The sequence below is a fragment of the Numida meleagris genome, chromosome 7 (genome assembly GCF_002078875.1).
Source record: "Numida meleagris isolate 19003 breed g44 Domestic line chromosome 7, NumMel1.0, whole genome shotgun sequence".
Lineage (NCBI taxonomy): Eukaryota > Metazoa > Chordata > Aves > Galliformes > Numididae > Numida > Numida meleagris.
The window spans coordinates 710,567-726,318 of NC_034415.1; the positions used below are offsets into that span (position 1 = coordinate 710,567).

General features: G+C 38.9%; 1 long non-coding RNA gene across 1 annotated transcript in view; it reads right to left on the reverse strand.

Annotated features, from left to right (window-relative positions):
• The window catches only part of LOC110402451, a 128,186-nt gene extending 113,475 nt beyond the window's left edge, over positions 1-14,711 (reverse strand). The window contains exons 1-3 of the long non-coding RNA XR_002441090.1: positions 14,556-14,711; positions 13,670-13,838; positions 11,318-11,380 (exon numbers count right to left, since the gene is read on the reverse strand). This is a non-coding gene — a long non-coding RNA (uncharacterized LOC110402451). The remainder of the gene's footprint in view (positions 1-11,317; positions 11,381-13,669; positions 13,839-14,555) is intronic.

Genomic DNA, 15,752 nt, shown 5'->3' on the forward strand with positions numbered 1-15,752 from the left:
AAATAACAGGCATCCATTAGGCTCACTGATGTGCTGTTCAGCTCAAAAATATATCAGGAATCCTTCCTTGTCAGAAATACTAGAAAATTACAGAATACTATGATTTTTTTTTTTTCCAGCTCACTGCCTTTTTTCTCACTGTGTCTTTCCCCGTTTCTTTCCTATCATTTAGTTTTCAGCACAAATTTTTGCAAAACCACTTTATTAGACTGCAAAAGCTTAGACAAAAATCTGTATGAAGTTCACTTTTATTTAAGACTTTTCAAGACTAAAGAAAGCATTACTGAAGTCCTGGGAGAAGCATCTATGACCCTAACTGCAAAGTTAAGAGAAAAGTTCTGGATTTGAATCTCACTTTTGAGCAAAGAAAAGCAGTCAATATCTCTCCTGATTGGAGATGCATGATTAAACAACACAATTGGACGTTGCAATAATTTAGTGACTTCTTTGCCAATCATTGCTAACGCCCCGAGGGGTTATTGTGTTTAAAAATAATACCTTAGAGGACTTCATATTTGGGCCGCTTCTTAAAAGAGACCGTATTTTCACGGCTACTGCTTCTCAAACTCTCAGCCAAAACCCAGCATGTTTCCTCATGTGACCATACTAATGTGTTATGCATCAAAGTAGGACACTTCTAAGCAGAAAAGATGCACTGAATTCTACTACACTCTGTTCTGTCTATGAAATTATAATACTTACTACTTCTCCCTGACTACAGAGGATTTCACTTATGAGCCCCATATCTCCCTCTTAGAAACTCCTTCAAACTTTCCCAGGCCATTTTGAAATGCAAGGCTAGCCTTTGCAGTCTTTATTTCCCTCTTTCAATTTCAGAACACTAGAGACTGAGTTTCCTGCAAAAAGGTACCAGAAAAAGAACATGAAAGTAAAGGAAGTCAGGTGCTTGATATCTTTATTTTAAATGGCAAGATGAAAAGGATCATACCTGAAGGTTCCGCAAGTCTCTGAAACAACTAGCAAAGCATAGTTGCCTGAAGATTAATGGATTCCTCCTTAATCCCCTTTGTAACAGATGGACCACCATGGGCTATCAGTGATCCATGAACCACAGCTGGACCATCTCACTGTAGACAAACAGGGATTAATACTGCCAAATTGCCAGTCTCCTAAGAGACTGGGACTTAGTACAAAAGAATGAGCTTTCACTGTGATATTATTTGTGTTACTAACCGCTCTCAAGGTTTTCTAGAAAAAGAGCTTTTCCCACTCTACCACATTCAGCCATAGTTTTATCACGGTTTCAACCATGAATTCCCAGTTCTGTGCCTACAAACTTAGATGTCATTTTGACTGTCTTTAGTGGGAGTTAACTCCAAGTACAGAAGTACCAAAGCAGAACTGGTGATACTGTTTTACTATACTGACAAAAACAGCAAATCATCAATAGGTGTAAAATGCATTGACTGGACACTGCACTGGCCTAAACATCACATGATAAAAAATCCAAAGCTGGCTCCTTAATACTGACATTACTCTCAATGTGGGCAATCATCCTAATGGTCCTGCTCCAGTTTCTCTCTGCCAGTTCCAGTACCCAGCCCAACTCCAGAGGATATCCAGAATCTGCTCGCAGTAAATCAAGATTTGAAAAATAATCTTTAAGTATAAGAATACTTAAAGCAAAAACAGAATAATGTCATACAGTTGAAGATACGGCATTCCTGGACAGATGAGAACATAAGAACAAATGAAAAACTGATATTCCAGGACAGGTCTTACTTTCCTTTCTTGTTATTTTAAAGTCTTATTACGCACTGCACTTGCTAATTAAGTTTTTTCTAGTAGTCAGTGGAAGAGTTTGGCAGAATTTGCACCTTATCAAGTAAGGTTTGTTCAGTGAGGACCATAGTGAATTTCTCTGCCCTTCCAATGAATACTCTACTGCTGGACTCCAGTGATTCCTTGAATATCTGTAAGTAGAGTTGACAAACTTTTTAAAGAGCTTGTGGCCATCATTTCAATTGTTTTGGGATGAAATGTGACCTGTTTTCACCAGAGGTTAAGGCTTTCTGGCTGTCTAGGGGAAACAGAACAGAAATTTGAGGGCTACTCTGAAAGTAATGCCGCTTATTTTTTTACGTTGGCCCACGATGCCAGAGGTGGATGCTGGTGGTATGGCAGTAGAGGTTGAACCTTCCCACTAATATTCCAGCAGTGGGTTGCCTCTGCTGGTGTAGATTGTTACCAGTGCGACACGCAGGCTACTGTCCATCACTGATAAAAGTGCATAGCTAGTGATGGTGACTTTCAAAAAACGGTGTTTTGTAGCTGACAATTTGGTCTATCAAATAACATTATTGTGTTCTTTTTATGTGTTGTAGTTTCCATGGAAATACATAGGAGGCATTACTTTTGGAGCGATCTACATAGAAGTTTCTTCACTGTAGATGCTTTTTCTCATACCAATCCTTATTTAAAACAGAAATACCACAAGAAAATCTAAAAGGTGCATACTTCAAGCCAGGATTAGTAGTTTCACACTTTTCTATCAGATGCTGAGGTAATGCACTGAATGACAGAAGAGAAATACCTATACGCATTTCTGGGAAGGCACATTATCCAAAGGCACTCCAGAAAGACAGTTACAGACCTAGTTTTGGAAATAAGCTCATTAGGAACCTGGCTTTCTTCGCTTCAAACAGCACACTGTGTCTGCTAAGGACCATTTAAGTCAAATGCCTGTGGCAGGGCTTGTCACAGCCCTCCCATGGAAAATTCTCAGCACAGGATGCCCCAGCTACTTTGTTCACTCTTGGAGTAAGTTTCAGGAGACATAAGCTGACTTCGGTACTCTTCTGAGCAATCTAAAGATTGGAAACCGCACCTTCTGACCCAGAGAATGTTTCTTACTAAAATTAGAAAATACATAGGAGTCTTTCCTAAAAGCCTAGATTTTATTATCCTGTTAAGCTAATGATGATAGTTTTCAATATACATCAGTGAACAATACTTTTTATTTGCTCTTGTTCTACAGAATTTGCCTCATCTTTTTGTAGTACCATAAATTACTTTTATAGCACCATAAATAAAGATAGGAATCATATCTGCAAAGTAATTAATCACATTTCCAGGTTTTTATTAGACTAGGAGATCGATCCAAGCTTTCCAGCTGCATTTTAACAGGAGAGTTTCATGGCAATCTGTTCTAAATTTTTGACTCTAGAAATCCACACATAATGCACAAATTCCAATTCTTTCTGAAAGTTATTGCTTGGCTACAGGCATCTAGTTAGAAACTAACCAGAAACACTTCACAAGAAGTAGAGGGAAGTCTATTCAAATAATTTAATGTATTCCTGCTTAGACCAAGAGAATTCCTTGTGCCTCCTGTTAACCCAGTGAACATCAAAATGCATAAACCAGTATGCAAAACTTTAGCAAGCAGTACATTTCTAGATCATTAGGCAGTCATCAAAGAAAACTTAATTGCAGCATTCTTCTTTTCCTGCTCTCATTACTTCAGCCTTTGGTAAAAAGAGAGCACACTGGACCGGCCTTACTCTATGCTCCTTTTTCATCATTTAGTAAATTATGGCTTACATGCTTCCAGGCTTCCACAAGGTCTGTATTTGGGCCACTTACTCATACAAGCAGTAGCACTTCTCAATGTGAACGCATAAAAGGAGACAGTTAAAGTAGGAAAGATGAATAGAGGCTAGTATTATAGTATTTTAATGTGACCTAGAAACTGGGAATCGAAACAGTTGCTGACAGCAGGAACTCAAGATCTTGCAAAGAGAGGGTTCATAATAGGCTCCAAGCACCAGGCAAAGAGTGACGGGTTATTTTGTACGATAAAAGCGCTTACAAGAAATTGTTGCAGAGGAGAAAATTTGGAAACACAACAGAAGAGCCATTTTAGTAATCTTTGAGCCAAGATATTTTTAGATATTTTTCATACTCAGAAAATAATTCAGCAATCCACTAGGGTCTGGCAATGAAAGCTTGTTCTATACTAAGGAACAGTATACATTATTTGAACATAATTTAACTGTACAAAAAATATAGCTAATCTCAATCATTACATGTGGTGATACGCACTTCACTTTTGAAAAGATTGCCAGTGTTAGAATGGTTTTTCTCAATCTTCTGATGTTAATTCACTAGATAGGATACAAAGAATATGACAGAAAAAGCAAGATTCAAGACCAGTAGGACTCAAATTGCAGAAGAGATGCAATAAAAATACAACTGCTAATTCTATTTTTTCCCCAATTTTTAATTTATTTTTTCTTGAATGTTTGAACATATTTTAAAGGCTATATATTTAAACTTCTTTAAAAAAGAATAGATAGAATTGAAGTTTTATTTTCCAGTCATCCAAAAAGAATGTGGAATAGGAGAACTCCAGACTGTCCAAAGCTTGGTAAATTTAATGACTGCAGAGAAAATAAATTTATTCAGCTCATTTGCCATGTCTGAAAACACTGATATCCTGAATTCCTTGAGAGGAAAGCAAAGCAAAACAAAAAAAAACAAACCCAAAAATATTAAAAAAAAAAAAACAAAAAACAACCACTGTCTCAATAATTTACCTTAAACAGCTCTCACAGCAACACAGAGAGGAGGTAAGAGTGATTTTATAACAGAATCACAGAATCGGTGGGATTGGAAGGGACCTCAAGAGACCACAAAGTCCAACCCCCCTGGTAAGGCAGGTATCCTACAACAGGTCGCACAGGTAGGTGTCCAGCCGGGTCTTGAATATCTCCATAGAAGGAGACTCCACAACCTCTCTGAGCAACCTGTTACAGTGCTCTGTCACCCTTACCATAAAGTTCTTCCACATGATAGAAAGAAACTTCCTATGTTCAAGTTTTAGGCCATTACTCCTTGTCCGATCATTACACACCACCCAGAAGAGCCCGGCCTCATCCATTTGCCTCCCACCTCCCTTTAGATACTTATAAATATTTATCAGATCCCCTCTCAGTCTTCCCCAGGCTGAACAGGTTCAGGTTCCTCAGCCTTTCCTCATATGGGAGATGCTCCAGGCCCTTAATCATCTTTGTGGCCCTCCGCTGGACTCCTTCTCGGAGATCCCTGTCTTTTTTGAACTGAGGAGCCCAGAACTGGACAGAGGAGTCTAAATGTGGCCTCACCAATGCAAAGTATAAGGGTAGGATCACCTCCCTTGACCTGCTGGCCATACTCTTTTTAATGCACCCCAGGATACCACTCACCTTTTTGGCCACAAGGGTACAGTGCTGGCTCATGGACAACCAGTTGACCACCAGGACCCTCAGGTCCTTCTCCAAAGAGCTCCTCTCCAGCAGGTCATCCCTCAACCTGTACCAGTGCATGCGGTTATTCCTCCTCAGGTGCAAGACACTAAGCTTGCTCTTGTTAAACCTCATCTGGTTCCTCCCTGCCCAACTCTCCAGTCTCTCCAGGTCATGTTGAATGGTAGCACAGCCTTCTGGTGTGTCAGCCAGCTTTGTATCATCAGCAAACTTGCTGAAGGTGCCCTCTACCCTTTCATCCAGGTCGCTGATGAAGATGTTGAACAAGACCAAGCACCGACCCCTGGGGAACACCCTAGTTACATGCCTCCAACCAGACTCTGTGCTGCTGATGACCACCTGCTGAGCTCTGCCAGTCAGCCAGTTCTCAATCTACCTCACTGTCCACTCATCTATCCCACATCTTCTATGTTTTATAACAACACATAAGTTTGGACTGGATGGAAGCAGTCTTAACAAATGCAGTTTCAACACTCTGTCCGATATCAGTACTAAATTGTTGATCAGTCTATAGAGACAGAGATCTTTAGGAAATAATAAAAATGTAATCTAATGAAATACAGTGAACAAACGTCAGCTGGACAATGCAAAAAGATGCAATGAAGAGATTTTGATCCAAAGAACTCACTAAGTTGTCTACCACCTAAGCAGTTCTTTAGTATTGACTGGTAAAAAGACATTGTGATTGCAATAAACAGATTTACTGTCTACTCTTGTTCTAGGAAGAAATGTCTTTGCAAGCATCTGAGACAATCTCTAAAGCACGTATATTTTTTGTCACGTACTACTAAAAGAATCTGCTTAATATTAGTGACAATATAGGAGATTGCTTTTTTGGTTATCAGGAGTCCTCATTATTGAAACACGTAAGTTGTATATTTTGTGGATAAGTCATCTCTTATTTTCAAGAGACTGTTTTCGGTCTAACAGCATCTTTCACTTAATTACTTCATTTTGGAATTATTAAAAAACAAACAAAAAAGCCATCAGCACAAGAAGCTTGCTTCTCACTTGGTTTTGTCTCCTAATCAATCACCCACTAGTTGAAGAAGTAGGGTCATTTGTTTTCTATCACTATGGAAGAGTTCAATTTCATAGCGCTAAAAACTCACCACTTCACAGCAACAGTTTTGATGACACACTAGTGTAAACCCGGTAATAATATAAAGCAGAGGATACCAGGAATGAACACTCTTCTGAGGTCAAGGGAATTGAATTGCACAGAAAAAAAGACCTCAAAAGCAGCATCATAAAGGTATTCAAAATGATGGAAGTGCTCAATAAAATAGAGCTTTAGATATTTTTAAACCGATGAAATCAAAAATTTAAAGGATCGCTTACAACTTGAAAAAGCAAGAATAGCAAAACATGAGCAGAACTACTAAGCTACACTGTTAAAATGTGGCCTTCGTTTCAGTTGTTTTCACAAGAAATATAAGCATAAACACTGCAAACGTCTAGAGAAAGAAAACACTCCAGAAGATGATTTCCTGAATGGCTAAGGCAGTCAATATTACAATTCCTCAAGGTAGAATTTTACATGTTTAAAAAAGGTACTAAAGCTTTACTGAAGTCATTGCAGCTACAGAGATTTATCAGAGAGGATCCAACCCTCCTTTAGAAACAGAATTGTGCCAGCTCCATCAGACAGCACATCACTTGGGCATCCTTAAATCTATCAGTATATTTTCTGATATCAGAATTGGTGCTTGCTTATCACTTTAATAAATGGAATTTTGCGTTGCAGGAAGATCTAATGTTAAGGTACAATGAAATAGAGAGAACCAAATGTAGAGAATTCTGTTTCTGAGAGAGTACCCTTTCAAGGCATTTTCCCCAGGGCCACTGTAACAGAATGCTGTATTTAAATCAGCAGGTCATGCACCAGAAGATGGTTTAACTGTTAATTAACACTAGATGATATACTGAAAATTCCATGCTAATTAATTCTCTGTAGATCTAAGTGCCCTTCCTTCTATGTCATTTTCAATGAACATATTAACATGAGGAATAGAGTGACATTAATTACTAATTCATATGACAAACATGTGAAGCTCTATTAAATAGATGATGGAGGTTAACTAAAAAGGAAGATGTGGGTCAAAGTGCAGGCCATGATATCATAAAGATACTGCACATTAAAGAGAAGAGGGCATATATTAACCATTCTATCATCCTGTCAGTTTGATGTTGTTCTCTTATATTAGATTTTCTTGCAAGATTATCGGTATTCAGAAAATACGATTCAGCTGTTCAGAATCAATAGTGAAAGACCCCACAAAATGAAAGCAAGTAAATTGAAATGAAATAATCTCATTCTTTTAGAAAATGACAGTGATTACAGTTCTGATAAATTAACTGTTATCTATCCACACATCAAAACAGTCTGAAAATAGCAAAGAAGCTGGGTTGACAGAAGTTACAAAGATAGCTAAAGTATCAATATCCCAAACAGCAGTAGAGCACCATTTCCACTCTAGAATTAGAGAAGCATTTTAATCCACGTATGTACACCATCACCTAGAGCTACTAGTTTAGTATCTGTTAATTTTGAGGTCTGAAACTACCTCAGATAAAGTGAAATCCAGTCACGAGAAAAAGAAATCAAACAATTAAATGCCAGACAATACTCACGCCTTTAAAGGACCTTTAATTCCAAGAAGGGACTGCAGGTCAGCCCAATTTAGCATTTCAAAAAGCAAACAGAAGCAATTATAATGTTATAATTGCATTTTATATTTCTCATATAAAAAAGAACACCTACATGCATGACCATTTCTGCTATTTAAGAAATTCCGACAAAGCTTCCTGAGAGAAGCACTAGCTGTGAAAGCCTATCCAACAATTGTTTTATTACAGTCTGCTCATTGTTTGTAAAATCTTATGTACTCGCACATACACATTTAGACACTTCTATAAGAAGGATCATTGAAGTCTCCTGAAAATCATAGAATGGCCTGGAAGAGACCTTAAGGATCGTCTAGTTCCAACCCCCCTGCTATGGTCAGCGTTGCCAACCATCAGATCAGGTTGCCCAGGGCCCCGTCCGACCTGGCCTTGCACACCTCCAGGGATGGGGCATCTGCAACTGGAATCTGTTCCACTTTCTGAGTAAAAAATATCTTCCCAACATCTAATCTAAGTCTCCTGTATTTTAGTTTAAAGTCACCCTTTTTGTCTTATCACTATCAGATCATGTAAGAAGTCCACCTTCCTCCTGTTTATAAGCCACCCTCAGGTACTGAAAGATCACAATGAGGTCTTCCTGGAGCTTTCTCTTCTCTAAGCTAATCAAGCCCAGCTCTCTCAATCTGTCTTCACAAGAGAGGCAATCCAGTGCTCTGATCTTCTTCATGGCCCTCCTCTAGACCTCTGTCTTTCTGGTGGTGGGGTGGGGGGGAGCAGGACTGGACACAGTGCTTCACATGGGGCCTGAAGAGGGCCCTGCTGCCACCTCTCTTTTGATGCAGCCTAGGATACTCTTGGCCTTCCAGGCTGCAAGCACACATTGAAGCCTCATGTCCAGCTTTTGTCTATCAGGACCCTCAAGTGCTTCTCTGCAGGGCTGCTCTTGAGGAGTCCTTCTCTTAGTCTGCACACATATCTTGGATTGCCTCAACCCAACTGAAACACCTTGCACTTGGACTTATTAAACCTCATTAGATTTTCCTAGACTCTCCTGCTCCCTCTGGATGGTGTCCCTTCCTTCTATGGTATCAACAGCACCACTCAGCTTACTGTCATCAGCAGATTTCCTGAGGAGACAATTGACCCCAGTATCTAGGTCATTGATAAAGATGTTGAAGAACGTTGGTCCCAAGACTGTCCCCTGGGTGATAACACTCATGATTGGTCTCTACCCAGACATAGAGCCGCTGACAACACTGTGGCTCCAACCATCCAAACAATTCTTTACACACTGAATAGTCCAGCCATCACATCCTTCTCTCTTCAATTAGAGATAAGGACATGCTGTGGGACAATGTCAAAGGTCTTGCACAAAGAATTTGAACTCAGCTTCCTCATGCCAGAAAGGACAAGTTTTACCAAAAAAGGTAACCACAGCACTCATTAAAGACACACAAAGTGGGATGTAAAGCAGTTCAAAGATAACAGTGCTAGAGCAACAGGAAGATCCTGAACCTTCTAGCTGTCTCTAAAACCTTTCCCAGTTAGCAAGGAAACTATTGTTTTCTGTCTTCAGTTAATATTACCTCTACAAATGTGTTCATTATCTCATCCTTGAGAAGACGTAGTTAGACTTTGCTTCACTAAATACTCAGTATTCATATCACCACTGACATTTCCCTGTTGTGAGGCAAGTGAATTTCCCCAGTTTAACTTGAGAAAGTATTTTACCGTTCTTTTTTTAATCAGCTGATCTTTCAAAGTTGTTATCTATTTGACAAGTTATTTATTACTTATTTCAATTTCTATTCTGTCTCCTGTATTAAAATTCTATGCATTTAATAATCTTTTAAGTCAACAGAATAACTTTGAAAACATTTATGAAAAGAGCTTCTAGAATAATGCCATTTCTTTGATTTAGTACCGTCTGATCTGTATATAAATTAAATTATTTAATAAAAAGCTATCTTTAGTAAACATTGTCTTCAAATTAAGAAAGACTAGGCAGAAGGCTAGGGTGCAAATCATTTAAAAATCAAAATCATACCTATATATCACATACTTTTCTATTGGAACTGGGAATTTCTGGTCAGTACATAAACAGTTATAAGGTGATTTGGTATATCTGCTTTAGAAACCACATTCATTTGTACGTAAGAGTTACAGTGTTAAGGATCCTCATTTAATTTTAATAGCACAATAAATAACACAGAATCTGAGATTTTCATGCAAGGAGGCTAGTAGTCAGCTAAGTTTAGGCTCTTATTTTCTCATGGTTTCTTGGGAAAATAGATATCTCCTCATTTAGTCACTGTACAGAATTTACACTAACGAATGTGCCCACACATGTAGACAGTTCATTACCCAAACCACCAGGCCCATCTTTCATACCAGATCTGGGGATGAAGATAATATACTTTTTTTTCCTAGCACAGAGCAGTACCAAAAATCTTACAGCCCATTCAGATTACGCATTTAGTGATCTAACTCTGCAGTACTACATGGACGTGATACAAAAGCTGGATAAACAATACAGACAGAACTTTTCATCTTACTAGAGACAACTGCAGAACATGTGCTACACAGAGTTTGAAGCAAGCAAAACTGAGACTTACTATACTTTTTTGAAGCTTTAGATGTCTACAAACAAAGTAAACATCCAAAATAAAAAAACTTCAGTTTTCTCAGAGACATCAGTACATACCTACCTCATTTAGCACTAGACAGTCTAGTAAGATATTGAATGCATGGAAACTGAGTGAGGGAATGGGTGGTGGGGTGAGAGAGAAAGAAGCGAATTCAGAATCCAATTTAGACCAACCATTCACCTCCATTTCAGCTCTCACTGCCGCATCTTGTTGCACTTGAGAAGCGCTTATTACATTAATTTACTTTGCTGTACAGTATATTTGTAGTAAAAGGAAAAAAATGCATTGTAAGCTGTATCTAGCTGGCCTAAAGTCTCTGTAGAGAGGACTTATCTTGGCAGAGCAGACCTCTGAAGCACTGACAGACTTTGAATAGAGCTTTCAAGTTTGTGATGATAACTCCCGCACTGCTCAGTGAGTTGACAGGTAGATTGAGTAAGCAACTTTTGTAAAACAGTTATGTAATGGCAGACAGGTGGGACATGCTATAATCAGAACTTTACTGTAATTCAAAGACAGCTACATGCCTCACCTGTTTGTCTCAAATACATTGTGTTTCCTTCAGATGAGCAATGGATTACATTTACTGAAGACTGAGAATGTTCTTAAGATGGATAAATGGGAACAATTGTTCCTAGGTGTGCCTTTTACATACCTCCTCCATCACACTTTTCTCCTTAGGGGTTCCTCATGCAAGAGGCTCAAACGTTACCCACAAAGACTTTCACGTAAGATCTACATTTGTAGATGTAAAAGAATTTGAACTCAACTTACTCATGCCCACTGCAGCCTGTGTTGCATCTGCTGCTGTCGGATACAAGTTTATCCATTCACTGTCTGAACAATAGAAAAAGAGAACAGTTAGCATGAAAAGATGAGGCTCACTAATTGATTTCCTCACTACTATTGGACATTAGACCCTATACATTTTACTTACTAATGAGGAGACAGCGTGGGACATTTTAGATCCCCTACCTCAGGTGCTAAGCAGGAAAAGCAGAGTCACCATTACTATGCTTAGGCTTTTCTGGTAATCAAGCTGTGCTATTTTTTCAGGCATGAGTAATTCTAGTAGGATCTATGGCTTCTTAAGCATATTTTAGTCTCTAGAAGTATCTACTGAGATACTTATGTGGGATTTCTATATATTATTTTCTTAGCAGTAGAAAGAATTTAACTCAGTAAGGCACTTGTAATTACAAGTGAGTCTATTTATAATCTAGAATTCAAGGAAGTCAAGAGGGGCACCAAGTTCGCTACAGAGTTTTCATAAGCCTTAGATTAATGCATGTTTGCAATTTCAAAACAAAACAAGAAGATGCAGTTCAAGATCTGTTAAGAAATGTTCCATTAGGGGATAGAGGGAGAAAGTCAGCATCTGAATGCAAGTTATGGATACACCGAAAAAAATATAATACTACATAACTGATTGCACAGGGGAACCACCTGAGCCCATTCTGGCTCCAACTGCTATCTCCGAGAGAAGGACTACAAGCCATCTTACATGATCTTTGTTTGAACTTTAATAAATAGATAGATAGCTTCTGAAATTTAAAAAAAAAAAAAAAAAAAGGCACAACTTTTCACTGTCATCTCATTTTGCATGCAATTAGGTAGACATGAGCTACATGTGCTTTTGAAAGCTCCCAGCCTTTACAGCTAACAAACTGAGATTGCTTAGACTACTGTAAAGTGCAAGATACAGCCTCACGCATCTTAAACTCAAACTCCTCACAGGATCAGAGATCACACACACAAATCAACATCTACAAATACCTTTTGTACCAGATACAGACTGGAGGTTAGCCTGGAATAGGTAACACTATTCCACTAGGGTTTTGCATGCAGTGTCATTTGTATGAGACCTAATCTTGATCTCATCACCCTTTTTTTTTTCCCCTCCAAGTAATGCAGTCTTTGAGAACACATCTATATGGAAATTAGCTCTGAAGACTGTTGTAATAAATACCTGCCAAGTACATAATACTGGTAGAATTTTCATTTCTTGAATATGAAGAATAGGATTAAGATACGGTAAATTAAAAACTATTTTTACACTTTTACACTACTAAACAAAGTACCAATACACTTTCTTTATTTAATGAACATTATCATCCAAATATCAAAAAAGTAAGACAGTTCAGCCATTACCTTTCTTGCAGCAATTGCTGGCAAGTACAGGAAGTGAAGCTAGGACCCCTATGAGACATTTATGAGTGTATTTTAATTTAAGCATGCATTTCATAGAACCATAGAATATCTCGAGTTAGGAGGGACCCATGAGGACCATCGAGTCCATCTCCTGGCTCCACGCAGGACCACCCAAAACTCAAACCCTGTGTCCGACAGCATTGTCCAAACACTGCTTGGACTCCAGCAGCCTGGGGCCATGCCCACTACCCCCTAGAGCAGGACCTTTCCCTAAGCCCCAGCTGCCCTTCCCCTGACACAGCTCCATGCCGTTCCCTCATGCCCTGTGTGTTGCTGTCACCAGAGAGCAGAGCTCAGCACTGCCTCTCCTCTCCCTGTGAGCTGCAACTCAAAGGTCTTGTCCTCCAGACCCTTCACCATCTTTGTTACCCTCCTTTGGATGCTTTCGAACAGTATTACATCCTTCCTACATTTTAGTGCCCAAAATTTCACCCAGTGCTTGAGGTGAGCCCGCAGAGCACAGGGGGACAGCCCCTCCGCTCGCCTGGTGGCAGTGCTGGGCCTGGTGCTCCCCAGGGGATGCTTGGCCCGTCATCCGCCAGGGCACACTGCTGGCTCACATCTAACTTGCTGTCAGCCAGAACCTCCACATCCCTCTCCGTAGGGCTGCTCTCCAGCCTCTCATCCTCCAGTTGGCCTGTACGTACATCCAGGGCTGCCCCACGCCATGTGCAGAATCCAACACTTGGTTTTGTTAAACTTCATGAGATCGGTGATTGCCCAGCACTCTAACTTGTCTAATTTGTAAGGCCTCTCCACCCTTGAAGACTCAACAGCTTCTCCCAGTTTAATGTCATCCACAAACTTACCCAGTTTTCCTTTCTGGAAAGGAAAGGTTTTCTAAAGCCCAGTGCTCCTCTGAATTACTTCCTACAATTATTAATACCACCACAATGCTTTTCTCTCTCTCCTCACCTTCCTGTCCCTGCTCTGGTCCCTGCCGCTGTGGTGCGAGCAGCTGATCTCAGCCCACAGTTGGGGCCCACGCTCCTCCAGGCACTATGCTCGGCAGGACTCACTGCTGTCTCTTCTGTGTCCTTCCAGGAGCCTGGGGGACAGACAGTGACTCTAGCTCACAGAATATCTGAAAAGTTGCAGAAATATCAAAGCTATCAGTATAACACAGGATGAAGCTTTTGTGCTCTTTAACTGAGCAGATTGCTCCATGTGAGCAGCAGGAGTTTTGCTCATCTGAGGATTAAAGAATTTGGTTTGGAATGTGTAAAAAGTGCCTTATGAAAAGGAAAGGCATTCTTGAATTTACGAATTTATAGTGTCAAATTAGAAAGCTCTTGTATACTACCAGTTATTTCAGACTATTTAGTTTCTTCCTGTTCCAGGGCAGGTTAGCACAGAAATAAGCACCATAATCTCACTGGCCTCTATTTTGGCATGAAAACCAGGAGTAGAACTGTCACTGAGCTGTTTATTGAGACCAAATTCCCAGGGGGCCCACAGCACAGCCCGCCCTCCCTCCCCACCCTGTCGTGGATTCTCTCCATCTCTACTATAGCTTCTTAAACTTTGGTTCCTGCAGGAATCAAATTTAATCAGTTTCAGTATATTTTATGCTCCACTGATTTATTCAAAGCTGAATAAAAGCATCACAGTACTTACGTTTCCTATTTTATTTTGGGAACTGTATTATTAGTAGCCCCATTCAGTTACTAGAATAACTCGAGTCAAGCAGATTAAAAACCCAAGCTACACCTGTGCTATTCAGCTTGCACTTCAATCTTATCCACTACATTAAATAAGGTCTGGATAAAAATGAGACAGATTAACCTATCATTTGACTTACAGAAGTGTCTTTATGGTAAAAGAAGATCTAGTTCTACAGCGAATCTGGTAAATTTTGCCCTTCTTTTGCTGGAAAATATCACCTCTGTACCGAACTATTCCACTGCATTGAAGAAAACAAAATAGCCTTTTTGAGCTTTACATGCAGAAAAGTAGCTTGAATACATACCTAAATGAAAGAAAAAATACTGTATTACTTTTGTTTGATTGATACTACCAAAAAAAAAAAAAAAGAAAGAAAGAAAATGCTTTTTCTCGGTGTTTAATTTTTGTTTTATAACCCATAGAATTATTATTCAAGATTCCTTTTTTAATGAGATTCCTCCATTTCAATTTCTAGTCACACTCTGGTGTTCTATAGGGTGTTTTGTTTTGTTTTGTTTTTTTAATACAAAATTAAAATGCGTAAAGGATGAAAATAATAAAATATATATAAGAACAATCTTAATATAGCATGCATATTTGTATATATACATACATGAGATGATCAGCTAGTAAATATTTTATTTTGCTTTGTATTGGGTAGAATATAACTAGATGAGCTCAGACAGATTGAACAATAAAACAAACATGACAAAATGGGTTTTAAGTCAGGAAACAGAACAGTAAAGCAATTTCCTGAGTTATTTAAATGCTTTCATTGGAGAAATGTCATTACATACTTGAATTACACTGGAATATAATTATATAAACACCGCAAATAACAATGTTTTACCAAGAAAAACAGAAGTTAAGAGAGGGGAATTATTTCCTGCCATTTTTCTTCATTTTAAGAAACATTCTAGATGTTATAAGAAATAAATCAAAAGAAAGGTTCTATATTTACTTTGGGATTCCATTTCCTTAACACTTATAAGCGCATACTTATCTTTAAGTATCTGATATGTGAATAGCTCTGTATATGTAGTCCCTCACAGGTTTAAGATGGGCTTATATGGGCCTTTGTGACCTTAATCAGAAGAATAGCTCCAAAAAGTAGCGTCACTGAGGATTGCATGTGAAGAGAAAGCTTATGAGCAATTAATTGTAATCTTTTCACAGGTGAAGTCAGAGGACTTGTGTTCTTCTTAGCTTTTATATTAAATATGTATATCTTCACAAACATCTCCTCAGTCTTACTGACGTGAATGGTTTCAGAACAATATTAAATTTAATACAGCTGAGCCCAGGCTTACACTTTACTATCTGTCTAAACCCA